General features: G+C 41.6%; 1 long non-coding RNA gene across 1 annotated transcript in view; it reads left to right on the top strand.

The window, feature by feature from the left end:
* Positions 1 to 647: 647 nt before the first annotated feature.
* The window catches only part of LOC115146607 (uncharacterized), a 41,392-nt gene continuing 27,213 nt past the window's right edge, over positions 648 to 14,826 (top strand). The window contains exons 1-2 of the long non-coding RNA XR_003866178.2: positions 648 to 726; positions 972 to 1,068. This is a non-coding gene — a long non-coding RNA (uncharacterized LOC115146607). The remainder of the gene's footprint in view (positions 727 to 971; positions 1,069 to 14,826) is intronic.

The following is a 14,826-nucleotide window of genomic DNA, read 5'->3' as shown; positions in this document are numbered from 1 at the left end:
TCTGATAACTAGAATGTGTAGACTTTCCCAGATACAGTTTACATCATCCTGTCATCAGTCATAATGTCTCAGATGACAACCGAACTGACATCATATTCATTATGTACCAACACATATTTTCAACTGGTTCTATTACTGAAATATGGTCCCTTTCTCCCCACCGTTTGATGTTCCCAGACTCTCTATGTTTAACAACGCCTATTCAAGAGTCCTTCAGTAGAGTCAAGAGAGAGAGGGGGGAAAGGTATTTATTGGGGGTCATAAACCTTACCCACAGGCCAACGTCATGACATCTCTGATATACTCATGTGAACTGTTAGTGTAATTAACTTGCCTGATGTAAAGTCAGTGCTTTGCGGGATAATTCATGCCTCTACCTTATTAATAATTGGTCCAGAGAATTGGGAGAAGGCACAGATGTAACATGAAAACACTGAGGTGCCAGTGGATGGTAGAGTTGGTGTGTTAAAGCTTCTCTTCCAGATGCACCACCAGTCCCACCGTATAGCGAGCTTCTATCGAACCGTGAAAACATAGCGGTGCCAGCAGACTTTAGAGCTGTTATGTAAAATAGATTATATGCGAAGTTCAATTTCTGAACCATAATCAGCTTTCATGGTCAATTTCCAAATGTACTTATGTAATTTTTCTTCTTTCAATTAGGACAAGCATCATATTACCCAGAATCATATTCACCACAGCAGCATGTGGAGGACAGCAATGGAGGTATGTAGTACATTCCCTTTTTTCAGATGAGACTTTGCCTATCTGTTCATTTTTGCACAGTATTTCATTTCAATGTATTATTTCAAACAGGGCCCACAGTTAAACACTTTAACGGGCCAAATTATAAGACTATGCTTATCGGTCCTGTTTTGCACAGTATGTAATTGTATTAAAAAGTAACCTGTCTTTTTCCAAGAGGGAAACTTTTAACCTTTTTAATTTTTGTTTTTTACTTTTCGGGGAAGAAATCAGTGAATGAAGACAGGGCAGAAATGCAAAGACTCCAGCAGGAAAACAGAGCCCTGAACAAAGAAGTTAAGGTGCTAAGGGATGGACAAATAGGTGAGAACACAACTATATTTGGTGTATAATTGTTTTCAGGAGTGGTACAATTATTAACAGCTTTTTAAAGGGTCTGAATACTTATGCAAATGTAAAGTTATTTTTTAAAAAATGTCTAAACCTGTTTTTGTTCTGTCATTATGGGGTATTGTGTGTAGATTGATGAGGGGGGGGACTATTTAATCAATTTTAGAACAAGGCTGTAACCTAACAAAATGGAAAAAGTTAAAGGGTATGAATAGTTCCGAAGGCAGTGTATACTTCCATACATGTTTTAACTTGTCCCGGGGGACCTTCAAACAAGTCCTAGAGCAAAACAACTGACACGTACGTGTTCATGAGAGTCTTATCCTTCCATAGAGGGGTCATATTAGTTGGGACCATCGGGTTCATGGTCACGTCCCTGACCAATCATGTCCAATCAGTTGAATTTACCACAGATGGACTCCAAACAAGTTGTAGAAACATCTCAATGATGATCAATGGAAACAGGATGCACCTGAACTCAGTTTCGAGTCTCATAGTAAAGGGTCTGAATACTTATGCAAATAAGGTATATCTGTTTTTAATTTTTAGTAAATGAGCAAAAATGTCTAAACCTGTTTTCATTTTGTCATTATGGGGTATTGTGTAGATTGATGAGGATTTAAAATCCATTTCAGAATAAGGCTTAACGTAACAAAAATGTGGAAAAGGTCAAGGGGTCTGAATACTTTCCAAAGGCACTGTATAAAGAGACTGTTTAGTACCAAAAATAAGGGGTTATATACATGTAAAAAATATAGTGGGGAGAACAAGTATTTGATACACTGCCCATTTTGCAGGTTTTTCTACTTACAAAGCATGTAGAGGTCTGTAATTTTGATCATAGATACACTGAGAGCAACAATGGGATGTGATCAGTTTATGCATTCACCTGCAACAGCAAACAAGCTAAGATCAAGACGGCAGCTTGTTTAGAGCTTGGTTTGCTATGTGCGGGGAACATAGCGGCGATTGTCATATTCCAGATCTGGGAGGCTGAGAGAAGTGTGTAGCTTCCTATTCATGATCCATAAATGTTTGTCGGTCATAGGATATTTTTGCACTAACATTCTGAGCAAAGAAAGTAATAATTAACGCAGAAATAGTCATAAAAAGGCAAAGTCGATCAAGAACCGGCAAGAGACGTGCCCTCCTTAGCGTCGCCATCAAATACAATTAATGGCTATTGAGTGGAAATATACCAATACTTTGTGCAGTTATACCGAGACACAGCAGGTCATACAGAGAAGAAATGATGAAAGGAAAGAAACATTTGCAGGCAATGAGTTCTTGTCTGTCCCAGTCTGCAACAGGTGCTAATTTCCTCCACAGTCTGTCAAATATAACAATGGTCATGTAACCAGGATACTATGTCAGTTGTATCCATCTCAGGCTAAATGAATGTGTTTTTCATAGAGGCAGTGGTGATTGCAGCTTCAAATTGTCAGAGGTCAAAATGTCTTCTGGGTTGTCATAGAAAGTAGTCATACCAGCTGGCTAATTAAGGCATACAGTATTTAATGGACCGCTACTTCTTCCTTCAGCTCAACAAGTCCCTGAGAAACACACATGCACACACGCGCGCTCATCACATGCCTGAACTTCAAAGCCTTTTACACCATTGACCCGTAAAAGACTGACCTCTAAAGTTAAATGGCCACAAAAACAAACTAACTCAACTAGAAATAAGCCTGAATCTATTGTTTCCTCATATTAGACTATGTCCCATAGAGATCAACTCAGACATAGGGGCCCTCCGGGGCCAGTGGCATTTGGAATAAAACACAGACGTAGCCTAGTTTAAGCCTTTCAGTCAGTCTGCGGCACGCCAGAAAAATGTCAGATGACTGCTCCATATGCAAACATTCCCCTATCTCAGAGAATAATGAAAAATGGCTAGTCAGGAAAATCCCTTGATACACTTCACTGTAATTACTGTCCATCTGTCATGGTAACCTCTCACTTTGGTACGTTGGACCATCTGTGATCTGTTTGGTATTAGTTGTGGTGTGGGTCTGTGTGTATGTACAGATGTCTTATTTCAAGGCAGTTTGCTACAGCAGGAAAATAATCCTGCAGCAACAGGAAATTATAATTATTATGTGGACATTTTTTATAGGGGTTGATAAATTTTTTCGTTAAGGGCAAATCAAGTCTGACATTTTAAAATGGAAATGACAAACTTTAGAGGCCTGTTTAAACCTCAAATACACTACAAGTTTGAATTTCCTGCTGTACAGGGGAATTCTCATCAACCAAAGTGATCAAAGTAAGATCCTACATATGTACGAGTTTGTCTATTTGTGTGTGTGAAAATTTTTGTGTGAATATGTGGAGTTTATGCCTACTGACCTGATCCTGTGGTCTAAGGGACAGGATTCAACTGATGAAGAGCAGCACGGTCCACAACCAGCCAAACATGACCAGAACAAGAATGCAGACAGTGCTAATTGTCCCGAAAAGCTTGTTTCCAGAACAAGTTTGACAAATCTTGTGTTGAAAATAATCCTGCAGCAGCAGGAAATTAGAGTTGTTATGAAATTACACTTTTCAGAAGCACTACAAGTTTTTATATTTCCAGGAAAGTTCTCCTGCAACAGGGTGATCAAATTAAGAACTTACATCTGTACATAAATTGTATCTCACCCTTCACACATCTCTGTGTCTCGCTGTGATGATCTTCTGTCTAGCCACTTCATGTCAGCGAGAGCCAATGGACCATTAAACAGACAAGGCCAATTTAAAGCCAACATCTGAGAGATGTCGCCTTGTCTTTGCTTGAAATTAGATAAAATCCAGGACACTTGGCTCCTCTGACGTATCTGTTACTGTCAGTTCCTCAGGCAAAGCAAACCCTAACTTTATGCTATGCCCTCTGCCCTCTTATATCACCACATGATATGTACAAAACAACTCAGAAAATAAGGCTAAATACAGCACATTCAGATTGAACAACTTTCCATTGATTTCGAATGGATCAATTATAGTTTTTTTAAGAAGGAGGAGTACATGAGATATAAAATAAAAGATACGCTCTCAGATCATGATTTGATATTTCAAAACATTGTAACACTGAACCCTAAGAAACATAGCATAATGGAGGCCTTGAACTGAAATAATAAAATGCAAAAAATAAATAAATAAGGAACGCATTCTGTCTATGAAGCCCTAGTTTTGTAGGTAAAAACAAATCAGCCATATATCTAGACATCAATCAGCACGCTCATACATACAGCTCTACAGCACAACAGAAACTGGAGCAAATCATCTCAGTTTTAGTACTGCAACAAGTTGCGGCCTGTTTTTGTAGATTCACTGAGCAGAATAGAGGAGGTTTAAGGCTACTGACAGCCATAGTATCATCTAGTAGTGATAAACCAGAGAGTCATACTCTTCTGAGATGAACATGTATGGAAACAATCCCACTGGGCACAAACTGCTTGAATCAACATTGTTTCAATGTAATTTTCAACGTATATGATGTGGAATCGACATGAGAAATACATTGGGTTTGAAAAATGTAATCATGGTTGATGTCATCATGGTAACCAAATTAGACAAACCTTGTATAAAATATGTTGAATTTGTACCTTTTAAAACAACGTCAGATTTTCAATGTTATATCCGCTCTCAGAAAAAAACTGTAGGCTGGGCAGCAGCTCTTTTACGGCTGTTGTCTGAATGAGACCAAGGTGCAGCGTGGTTGGCGTACATTTTGAATTTGTTAAATCAACACCAAAAAACCCAAGATAAACGACACATAAAGTATAGTAGCGCTAAACCAGCAACTAACAAAAGATCCCACAACAGAAAGTGGGAAAAATGGCTGCCTAAGTATGTTTATATTTGGTTGGTATGTTAACTAAACACCATTCAATATTACCTTTATAATACAGTAAATAGCCCAATGTTAAGGCTAACTTAAGCTCTAATGTAACATTCAACTTTAAAATGAGCAACACATCCATGGCCACATTTTTATGTTACTGTAACTACACAGTTGTTCTTATGTAATCATATAAAACCTGCATGTTCAAAATAGCATGCATAGGTCGTCGCAGGTGTGTGGATATCTTCACAACTGCTGAAATAATCTACGCAGAATCTCAAACGGCATTGAACACTTGCAATATGTACTTTTAATGTAATCTCAAGTGCAATCCAGGTCATTTGGTTTTGCTATTAGATGATCACAGTGATAACACATGAATATGTTGTATTTAAATAAAATATCTGACATTGTATTCCCGTTTTAACTTTACTGCGCTTTTAAATGGTTGAATGTGCAGTGCTAGACATTTGAGTGACAACTAAACCAAAACCTGACATAGATTTTACATCAAATCAAATCAAATCAAATTTTATTTGTCACATACACATGGTTAGCAGATGTTAATGCGAGTGTAGCGAAATGCTTGTGCTTCTAGTTCCGACAATGCAGTGATAACCAACAAGTAATCTAACTAACAATTCCAAAACTACTGTCTTATACACAGTGTAAGGGGATAAGGAATATGTACATAAGGATATATGAATGAGTGATGGTACAGAGCAGCATACAGTAGATGGTATCGAGTACGTAGACAAAGTAAACAAAGTGGCATAGTTAAAGTGGCTAGTGACATAAGAATGCAGTCGATGATCTAGAGTACAGTATATACGTATGCATATGAGATGAATAATGTAGGGTAAGTAACATTATATAAGGTAGCATTGTTTAAAGTGGCTAGTGATATATTTACATAATTTCCCATCAATTCCCATTATTAAAGTGGCTGGAGTTGGGTCAGTGTCAATGACAGTGTGTTGGCAGCAGCCACTCAATGTTAGTGATTGCTGTTTAACAGTCTGATGGCCTTGAGATAGAAGCTGTTTTTCAGTCTCTCGGTCCCAGCTTTGATGCACCTGTACTGACCTCGCCTTCTGGATGATAGCGGGGTGAACAGGCAGTGGTTGATGTCCTTGATGATCTTTATGGCCTTCCTGTAACATCGGGTGGTGTAGGTGTCCTGGAGGGCAGGTAGTTTGCCCCGGTGATGCGTTGTGCAGACCTCACTACCCTCTGGAGAGCCTTACGGTTGAGGGCGGAGCAGTTGCCGTACCAGGCGGTGATACAGCCCGCCAGGATGCTCTCGATTGTGCATCTGTAGAAGTTTGTGAGTGCTTTTGGTGACAAGCCGAATTTCTTCAGCCTCCTGAGGTTGAAGAGGCGCTGCTGCGCCTTCTTCACGGCTGTCAGTGTGAGTGGACCAATTCAGTTTGTCTGTGATGTGTATGCCGAGGAACTTAAAACTTGCTACCCTCTCCACTACTGATCCATCGATGTGGATAGGGGTGTTCCCTCTGCTGTTTCCTGAAGTCCACAATCATCTCCTTAGTTTTGTTGACGTTGAGTGTGAGGTTATTTTCCTGACACCACACTCCGAGGGGGCCCTCACCTCCTCCCTGTAGGCCGTCTCGTCGTTGTTGGTAATCAAGCCTACCACTGTTGTGTCGTCCGCAAACTTGATGATTGAGTTGGAGGCGTGCATGGCCACGCAGTCGTGGGTGAACAGGGAGTACAGGAGAGGGCTCAGAACGCACCCTTGTGGGGCCCCGTGTTGAGGATCAGCGGGGAGGAGATGTTGTTGCCTACCCTCACCACCTGTGGGCGGCCCGTCAGGAAGTCCAGTACCCAGTTGCACAGGGCGGGGTCGAGACCCAGGGTCTCGAGCTTGATGACTTTGCTTGGAGGGTACTATGGTATTGAATGCCGAGCTGTAGTCGATGAACAGCATTCTCACATAGGTATTCCTCTTGTCCAGGTGGGTTAGGGCAGTGTGCAGTGTGGTTGAGATTGCATCGTCTGTGGACCTATTTGGGCGGTAAGCAAATTGGAGTGGGTCTAGGGTGTCAGGTAGGGTGGAGGTGATATGGTCCTTGACTAGTCTCTCAAAGCACTTCATGATGACGGAAGTGAGTGCTACGGGGCGGTAGTCGTTTAGCTCAGTTACCTTAGCTTTCTTGGGAACAGGAACAATGGTGGCCCTCTTGAAGCATGTGGGAACAGCAGACTGGTATAGGGATTGATTGAATATGTCCGTAAACACACCGGCCAGCTGGTCTGCGCATGCTCTGAGGGCGCGGCTGGGGATGCCGTCTGGGCCTGCAGCCTTGCGAGGGTTAACACGTTTAAATGTCTTACTCACCTCGGCTGCAGTGAAGGAGAGACCGCATGTTTTCGTTGCAGGCCATGTCAGTGGCACTGTATTGTCCTCAAAGCGGGCAAAAAAGTGATTTAGTCTGCCTGGGAGCAAGACATCCTGGTCCGTGACTGGGCTGGGTTTCTTCTTGTAGTCCGTGATTGACTGTAGACCCTGCCACATGCCTCTTGTGTCTGAGCCATTGAATTGAGATTCCACTTTGTCTCTGTACTGACGCTTAGCTTGTTTAATAGCCTTGCGGAGGGAATAGCTGCATTGTTTATATTCGGACATATTACCAGACACCTTGCCCTGATTAAAAGCAGTGGTTCGAGCTTTCAGTTTCACGCGAATGCTGCCATCAATCCACGGTTTCTGGTTTGGGAATGTTTTTATCGTTGCTATGGGAACGACATCTTCGACGCACGTTCTAATGAACTCGCACACCGAATCAGCGTATTCGTCAATATTTCCATCTGACGCAATCGAAACATGTCCCAGTCCACGTGATGGAAGCAGTCTTGGAGTGTGGAGTCAGCTTGGTCTGACCAGCGTTGGACAGACCTCAGCGTGGAGCCTCTTGTTTAAGTTTCTGCCTGTAGGCAGGGATCAGCAAAATGGAGTCGTGGTCAGCTTTTCCGAAAGGGGGCGGGGCAGGGCCTTATATGCGTTGATCCAAGGTTTTACCACCCCTGCTTGCGCAATCGATATGCTGGTAAAATTTAGGGAGTCTTGTTTTCAGATTAGCTTTGTTAAAATCCCCAGCTACAATGAATGCAGCCTCCGGATAAATGGTTTCCAGTTTGCAAAGAGTTAAATAAAGTTCGTTCAGAGCCATCGATGTGTCTGCTTGGGGGGGGATATATACGGCTGTGATTATAATCGAGGAGAATTCTCTTGGAAGATAATGCGGTCTACATTTGATTGTGAGGAATTCTAAATCACGTGAACAGAAGGATTCGGCTGTGCTTTTAGATGGTTGAAATCATAGTGATAACACATTGGAAATTCAACTAACATTTGCCTGTCTTTTTGAGTGGGTGAATATAGGTTGTAATCTCATTGATCAACGTCTCAACCAAATATGACCCAATAATCAACTTTGAAATTAAGTGGTGTGCCCAGTACGATGTTTATGAGATGTGCATTTTATGCTCGGAGGCATCCTCTGTTTGAGATGGAGAGGAAGATATGACTTGCACACTCCCCCAACCAAAGTCCAATTATCGCCTTTCAAACCCTCTAAACCAGCCAAATAACAGGGGGTCAGCCAGCAGACAGTATCATGTAATTAATTGACGGCTAGATTAATTCTTACAGGAATTTCATCTATTCTCTCTCAATCAGAACCTGGAGCCAATGCCGCCAACCGAACGTTGTCCTACTTTTGTCCGGTACATTTTCAGGATGAGTACAAGTGGACAACATGTTCTAGCTAGGTCCCAAGGCTCATGGAGAGAGGAGAGGTCAAGAGGAGAGTAAAAAGCTATTTATACAGAACACCTCTACCTACCATAAATGCATACCTCTTATTCCAGTTCATATTATAGACTAAAAATCTATAACAGCCAGACCAACACATCAGGTGAAGAGGTCCATTAGCGCTGGGCAAAGACACTTAATATGCTTCTTAATATGCACACAGTGGTGACCCCTCTGAAGCCAGGCCATCTCTTTGTGTTTACTTTCTCATAGGCTGTGTCTGAAATGGCACCCTATTAGTAGTGGACATTATAAGGAATATTGTAGGGTGCCATTTTGGATGAAACCAATATCTCCCTTCTTTACTGTACAACACTCCCTATGATTCCGTCCAGTAATGCCTTTACATGGTATTCAAAGATACGGTTTGAGAAAGTGGTGAGTTGAGAATAGAACTAGGAACTAATGATAGAAATCATTGAGCATTTCTGTGAATTAGTCAAAAAAGAGGGTGGCTTGCACACAAAAAAAGACAACAAAAAAATGAAAAAATGTCCTTTTTCCATTTTTTTCTTCTGTGAATTGTCAATGCCTGTGGTAGCCTGGCCACTGGGGAACATGTGGCCCCGAGGGAAACGTTCCTATTTTTCCTTGGCTCTCTCTCTTAAACCTGCCACTTGATGGGGCTTCTACCTTCTGCTCTCTGAGACAGCACTACAGGAAGATTTGATCCCCCTCACACAGTGTTCCATGAACCATAAGAGGGTTTGTCTTGTCTAGTACAGAGTCATCACATTAAATTATAGTCACAAGAAGATATACCAATTCTCCAGTGAACTGTCAAGTTGACCGTGTAAAGATTGCTTCGATTGTATGTCTGCCCAGTCCTTGGGAGTACATCAGAGCTCCTGAGCTGTAAGATAATAATAATAATATATGCCATTTAGCAATTTATCCAAAGCGACCTACAGTCATGCGTGCATACCTTTTCTTGGATGGGTGGCTCTGGGAATCAATCCCACCAACCTGGCGGTGCGAGTGCCATGTTCTACCAACTGAGCCATAAAGGACCACAGCCATTTTCCAAACCTGTAAACTGCAGAGGAATGAATCCCATTTTGTGATCATTTCACTTGCTTTGAAGATAAAATGTCTGAAAGAAATCTAATATAACATGAATAATTTACATTCTAAAATATTTTTGATAATAGTCAGACGACTGTATAAACAGTCACAAAAGTTTGGACACACCTGTTCATTCAAGGGTTTTTCATTATTTGAACTATTTTATACATTGTAGAATAATAGTAAAGACATCACATCGATGAAATAACACATATGAAATCATGTAGTCACCAAAAAAGTGTTAAACATCAAAACATATTTTAGATTCTTCAAAGTAGAAGATATCATATTGAACACTTTGGCAGCGGGTGAGCGGTATTACTGATTAAAATGTCATGTTTCTCCAATATTGAAGGCCAGTCTCTCAAAAATAGTCTCTCAAGCAGTCACTGATCTCAATCTCCATTCTAAAGAAAGAATAGGAATGAATGTTTCACACATGAGACAGTAGCCAGAAATATTGTTGCGTGCGTGTCTCTGTAAACATCACACGCTCTGTTCTTGGGGGGGGGGGGGGGGGGATGTCAAAGGGTCTGCTTTTCAAAACCTTCCACAACTGGCAGCTTATTACAAGATGCTAATATTTTAAGAAAAAGAAGACAAATGGAAAAAGTTGGTGTATGTGGTGGAACATGTGATTGCGACACGTTATTCAGGACAAGATGGGTGTAGCCCCACCACTATCCAAGAGACGGTGCTGTTTTGCATGTAATTCTGGCATGCATTCATGTCCCAACATGATATCATATCAGTTAGCAAACAATTTAATTACATTTTTTAATTGCTTTAGCTAATAAAGCTAACATGGTCACTTTTACATTGTATTGTTGTCAATTTTCATTGAGTAAGGTAGCTCTCTAATGCAGCTGTTTCAGCCTCGAGGGCAGACCTTGTTGATCTCTGTTTGTGCTGAATTGGCTGTGTGAGATTGGTGTGAGCTCGTGAAGTCATTGGGACAGTGCTCGACCGCAGCATGTTCTGGGAAGTCCAGGCAGCTTTAGCTCCCAATTGGGTGCTGCCATAGAGATACATTAGCAGTGCCCACTCATGAGTTGGATGAGTTTAAATGGCCGAGTTTGATGTGTGCTTCCCTGAGAGAGGGTGTAGTTTACAACACTACTAGTTGACAAAGGGGTACAGAGAGAGGATTGGTCTGCACAGTGCAGTGGACCACTTTCACAAAAGCAGTTCAATAGTTGGTCATACATATCTTTCCATAATGCCCTTCTTCCCATCCTGTTTTCACATGTTCAAACCATGCCTGTCCGGTCTCATACATCAGACCTGCCTCCTCCACAGAGACTGTTACTTATAATCAGTAGTGACAGATCAGGTCCCAGGCATGAAGCAACCCAGTCTCAGGAAGGCTGCCTCCCCTCCCCAGCTCCACCTTAGGGCAGCACTACTAGGTCAGCCATGCTCACAACACAGGGCAATTTCCTAAACAAGGTTCTCACTCCTGCTGTACCAGCACACAAGGACATCATAGAGGGAGAATTTAGTTGTACAGACAGCATCAAATAGGCCTCAGAGATTAACCATGATTGAAGAGAAAATAGCCATGAGGATGATGGCCCAGTTTGAATGACTTCAAAATGCATCCTTCCTTCCTCCCTTCCTTGAGGTAATTACTGAGAGGTACAGAGAGTTGGATTACTGAAATCAAAATGGTAGAAACCTACCTTCACTTATCAACATCAATGCAGGGTAGTATTGTCACGTTACCAGGTTTAGTGTCACAATATTAGATTCCATCATGATACTCTATATCAAAACAATACCAAAATGATACCACATCAAAAAATAAGGGGTATTAGTCAAAGTCACAGAATGGCACTTGATCCAGACAGATCTTTTGAGTTCAAAATCATTACATTTGACAAAAAATGTGTGTCCAGTTTTTAGAGAATCAATTATACAATCATACAATCAATTTGACTTTGTTTTTGCCGAAACTAACTACATAACCACATAATGGTAATAATTTATTTGAATGCTAAATCTCTATTGATAAACTGGGTAAATCAGGATGTAGTCTAGGCCTATTCTCAATACAGGTGAATGCATATTCAATAGGAGTGTGAGCATACATTGAGTTATTGAGCTTGCTTTCACTGATTTTCATGGGGCAGCAGATTCCCTTCCATTGAGACTTATTTTGTTCTACTGCTCAACAACATTTGCATAGAAGAAACAATCTCTTATTTTGTACCACCATTGTCCCTGTTCCCAAAAACTTCCCTGCCGTACTTGGGGAAAGACACCTAGCAGTCAACTGATTTAAATTGAAACAGTGTTCCAACAAAGTTCTTACTTTTAAGTCCTAAGGACTAAACTTTATGAGAAATTGTATAATGGAGCTTTTTGGCTCAAATATATTTATTTTGCACCCACAGTTTAAAGTGCAAGTGCACCTCATGCTTTTCAGGAAAGTGCCCTTCTCTAGTGTATGTACTCTATTTAAAAAACGTGTAAATAATTTTTGGCAAGACTGCAAAAGCATTTTGCCAGAAATGTGTTGCACAGTTTTTGGTAAGCCACAGAGGAGAAGCTCCAGCGGATGCTTTGGGAGCCTCTCGAAATGATTAAAGGAATACTTGCAGTAAAGATTGCTGCGGGGAATCGAAACGTGTCCACAGCAATTGCTCTTGTCCTTCTATCACTTGCCAAGAAACCTTGACCCAAATCCCAACACCGATGAGAGCTGATGCACCATAAAGGAGAGAGACAGACCTTATATAATTCTCTTAAGGAAAATGTAATATGGGTTTACTGCCATGAAAGGTTATGAAAATTTATGGAAATGGTATTCACATTGCTGCAGAAGAACTGTCATTGAAAATTAAAACGAGATCCCTTCTCCGTTCATATAAGTTGAATGTAAATCCATTGGCTTGAAGGAAAATAAAAAAAGGACAATAATGAGAACATTTCTCTATGGCAGGTGCAGAGACAATACTATCTTATATTGCAAATGGTAATTTATGCAAACCAGTATCCAAACCATGGAGAAGAATTGTGTTGGTGGTGCAAGGTTAACATAAAACTAATTCACCTTGGCCCTCTTTACAAATGTGACTTTACACTCTCAAACCATTATATCATACCTCTCAATGATAATATGTGTACCTGCCATTATGTAATACACCTCTGCTGTTTTCAACCAAGATTTCTCAGTGATCACTGCCTCATTGCCTGCATCCGTAATGGGTCAGTGGTCAAACGATCTCCACTCATCACTATTAAACGCTCCCTGAAACACTTCAGCGAGCAGGCCTTTCTAATCAACCTGGTCGGGGTATCCTGGAAGGATATTGACCTCATCCCGTCAGTAGAGGATGCCTGGTTATTTAAAAAAAATGCCTTCCTCACCATCTTAAATAAGCATGCCCCATTCAAGAAATTTAGAACCAGGAACAGATATAGCCCTTGGTTCTCTCCAGACCTGACTGCCCTTAACCAACACAAAAACATCCTATGGCGTTCTGCATTAGCATCGAACAGCCCCCGTGATATGCAGCTGTTCAGGGAAGCTAGAAACCAATATACACAGGCAGTTAGAAAAGCCAAGGCTAGCTTTTTTCAAGCAGACATTTTCTTCCTGCAACACAAACTCAAAAAAGTTCTGGGACACTGTAAAGTCCATGGAGAATAAGAACACCTCCTCCCAGCTGCCCACTGCACTGAGGATAGGAAACACTGTCACCACCGATAAATCCCCTATAATTGAGAATTTCAATAAGCATTTTTCTACAGCTGGCCATGCTTTCCACCTGGCTACCCCTACCCCGGTCAACAGCACTGCACCCCCCACAGCAACTCACCCAAGCCTTCTCCATTTATTTTTCTCCCAAATCCAGTCAGCTGATGTTCTGAAAGAGCTGCAAAATATGGACCCCTACAAATCAGCCAGGCTAGACAATCTGGACCCTTCCTTTCTAAAATTATCTGCCGAAATTGTTGCAATCCCTATTACTAGCCTATTCAACCTCTCTTTCGTGTCGTCTGAGATTCCCAAAGACTGGAAATCAGCTGCGGTCATCCCCCTCTTCAAAGGGGGGGACACTCTTGACCCAAAACTGCTACAGATCTACCCTGCCTTTCTAAAGTCTTCGAAAGCCAAGTCAACAAATAGATTACCGACCATTTCGAATCCCACCATACCTTCTCCGCTATGCAATCTGGTGTCCGAGTTGGTCATGCGTGCACCTCAGCCAAGCTCAAGGTCCTATACAATATCTTAACCGCCATCGATAAGAAACAATACTGTGCAGCCGTATTCATTGATCTGGCCAAGGCTTTCGACTCTGTCAATCACCACATCCTCATCGGCAGACTCGATAGCCTTGGTTTCTCAAATGATAGCCTCGCCTGGTTCACCAACTACTTCTCTGATAGAGTTCAGTGTGTCAAATCGGAGGGCCTGTTGCCTCAGGGTTCAATTCTTGGACCGACTCTCTTCTCTGCATACATCAATGATGTCGCTCTTACAGCTGGTGATTCTCTATTCCACCTCTACGCAGACGACACCATTCTGTATAGTTCTGGCCCTTCTTTGGACACTGTGTTAACAACCCTCCAGACGAGCTTCAATGCCATACAACTCTCCTTCCGTGGCCTCGAACTGCTCTTAAATACAAGTAAAACTAAATGCATGCTATTCAACCCATCGCTGCCTGCACCTGCCCGCCCGTCCAACATCACTACTCTGGGCGGTTCTGACTTAGAATATGTGGACAACTACAAATACCTAGGTGTCTGGTTAGACTGTAAACTCTCCTTCAGACTCACATCAAACATCTCCAATCCAAAGTTAAATCTAGAATTGGCTTCCTATTTCGTAACAAAGCATCCTTCACTCATGCTGCCAAACATACCCTTGTAAAACTGACCAATCCTACAGATCCTCGACTTCGGCGATGTCATTTACAAAATAGCCTCCAATAGCCTACTCAACAAATTGGATGCAGTCTATCACAGTGCCATCCGTTTTGTCACCAAAGAC

This window comes from Oncorhynchus nerka, linkage group LG18, assembly GCF_034236695.1.
Source record: "Oncorhynchus nerka isolate Pitt River linkage group LG18, Oner_Uvic_2.0, whole genome shotgun sequence".
Taxonomy (NCBI): Eukaryota; Metazoa; Chordata; class Actinopteri; order Salmoniformes; family Salmonidae; genus Oncorhynchus; species Oncorhynchus nerka.
The sequence above is the reverse complement of the archived record's forward strand: the minus strand, read 5'-3'. Positions and strand labels throughout refer to the sequence as shown.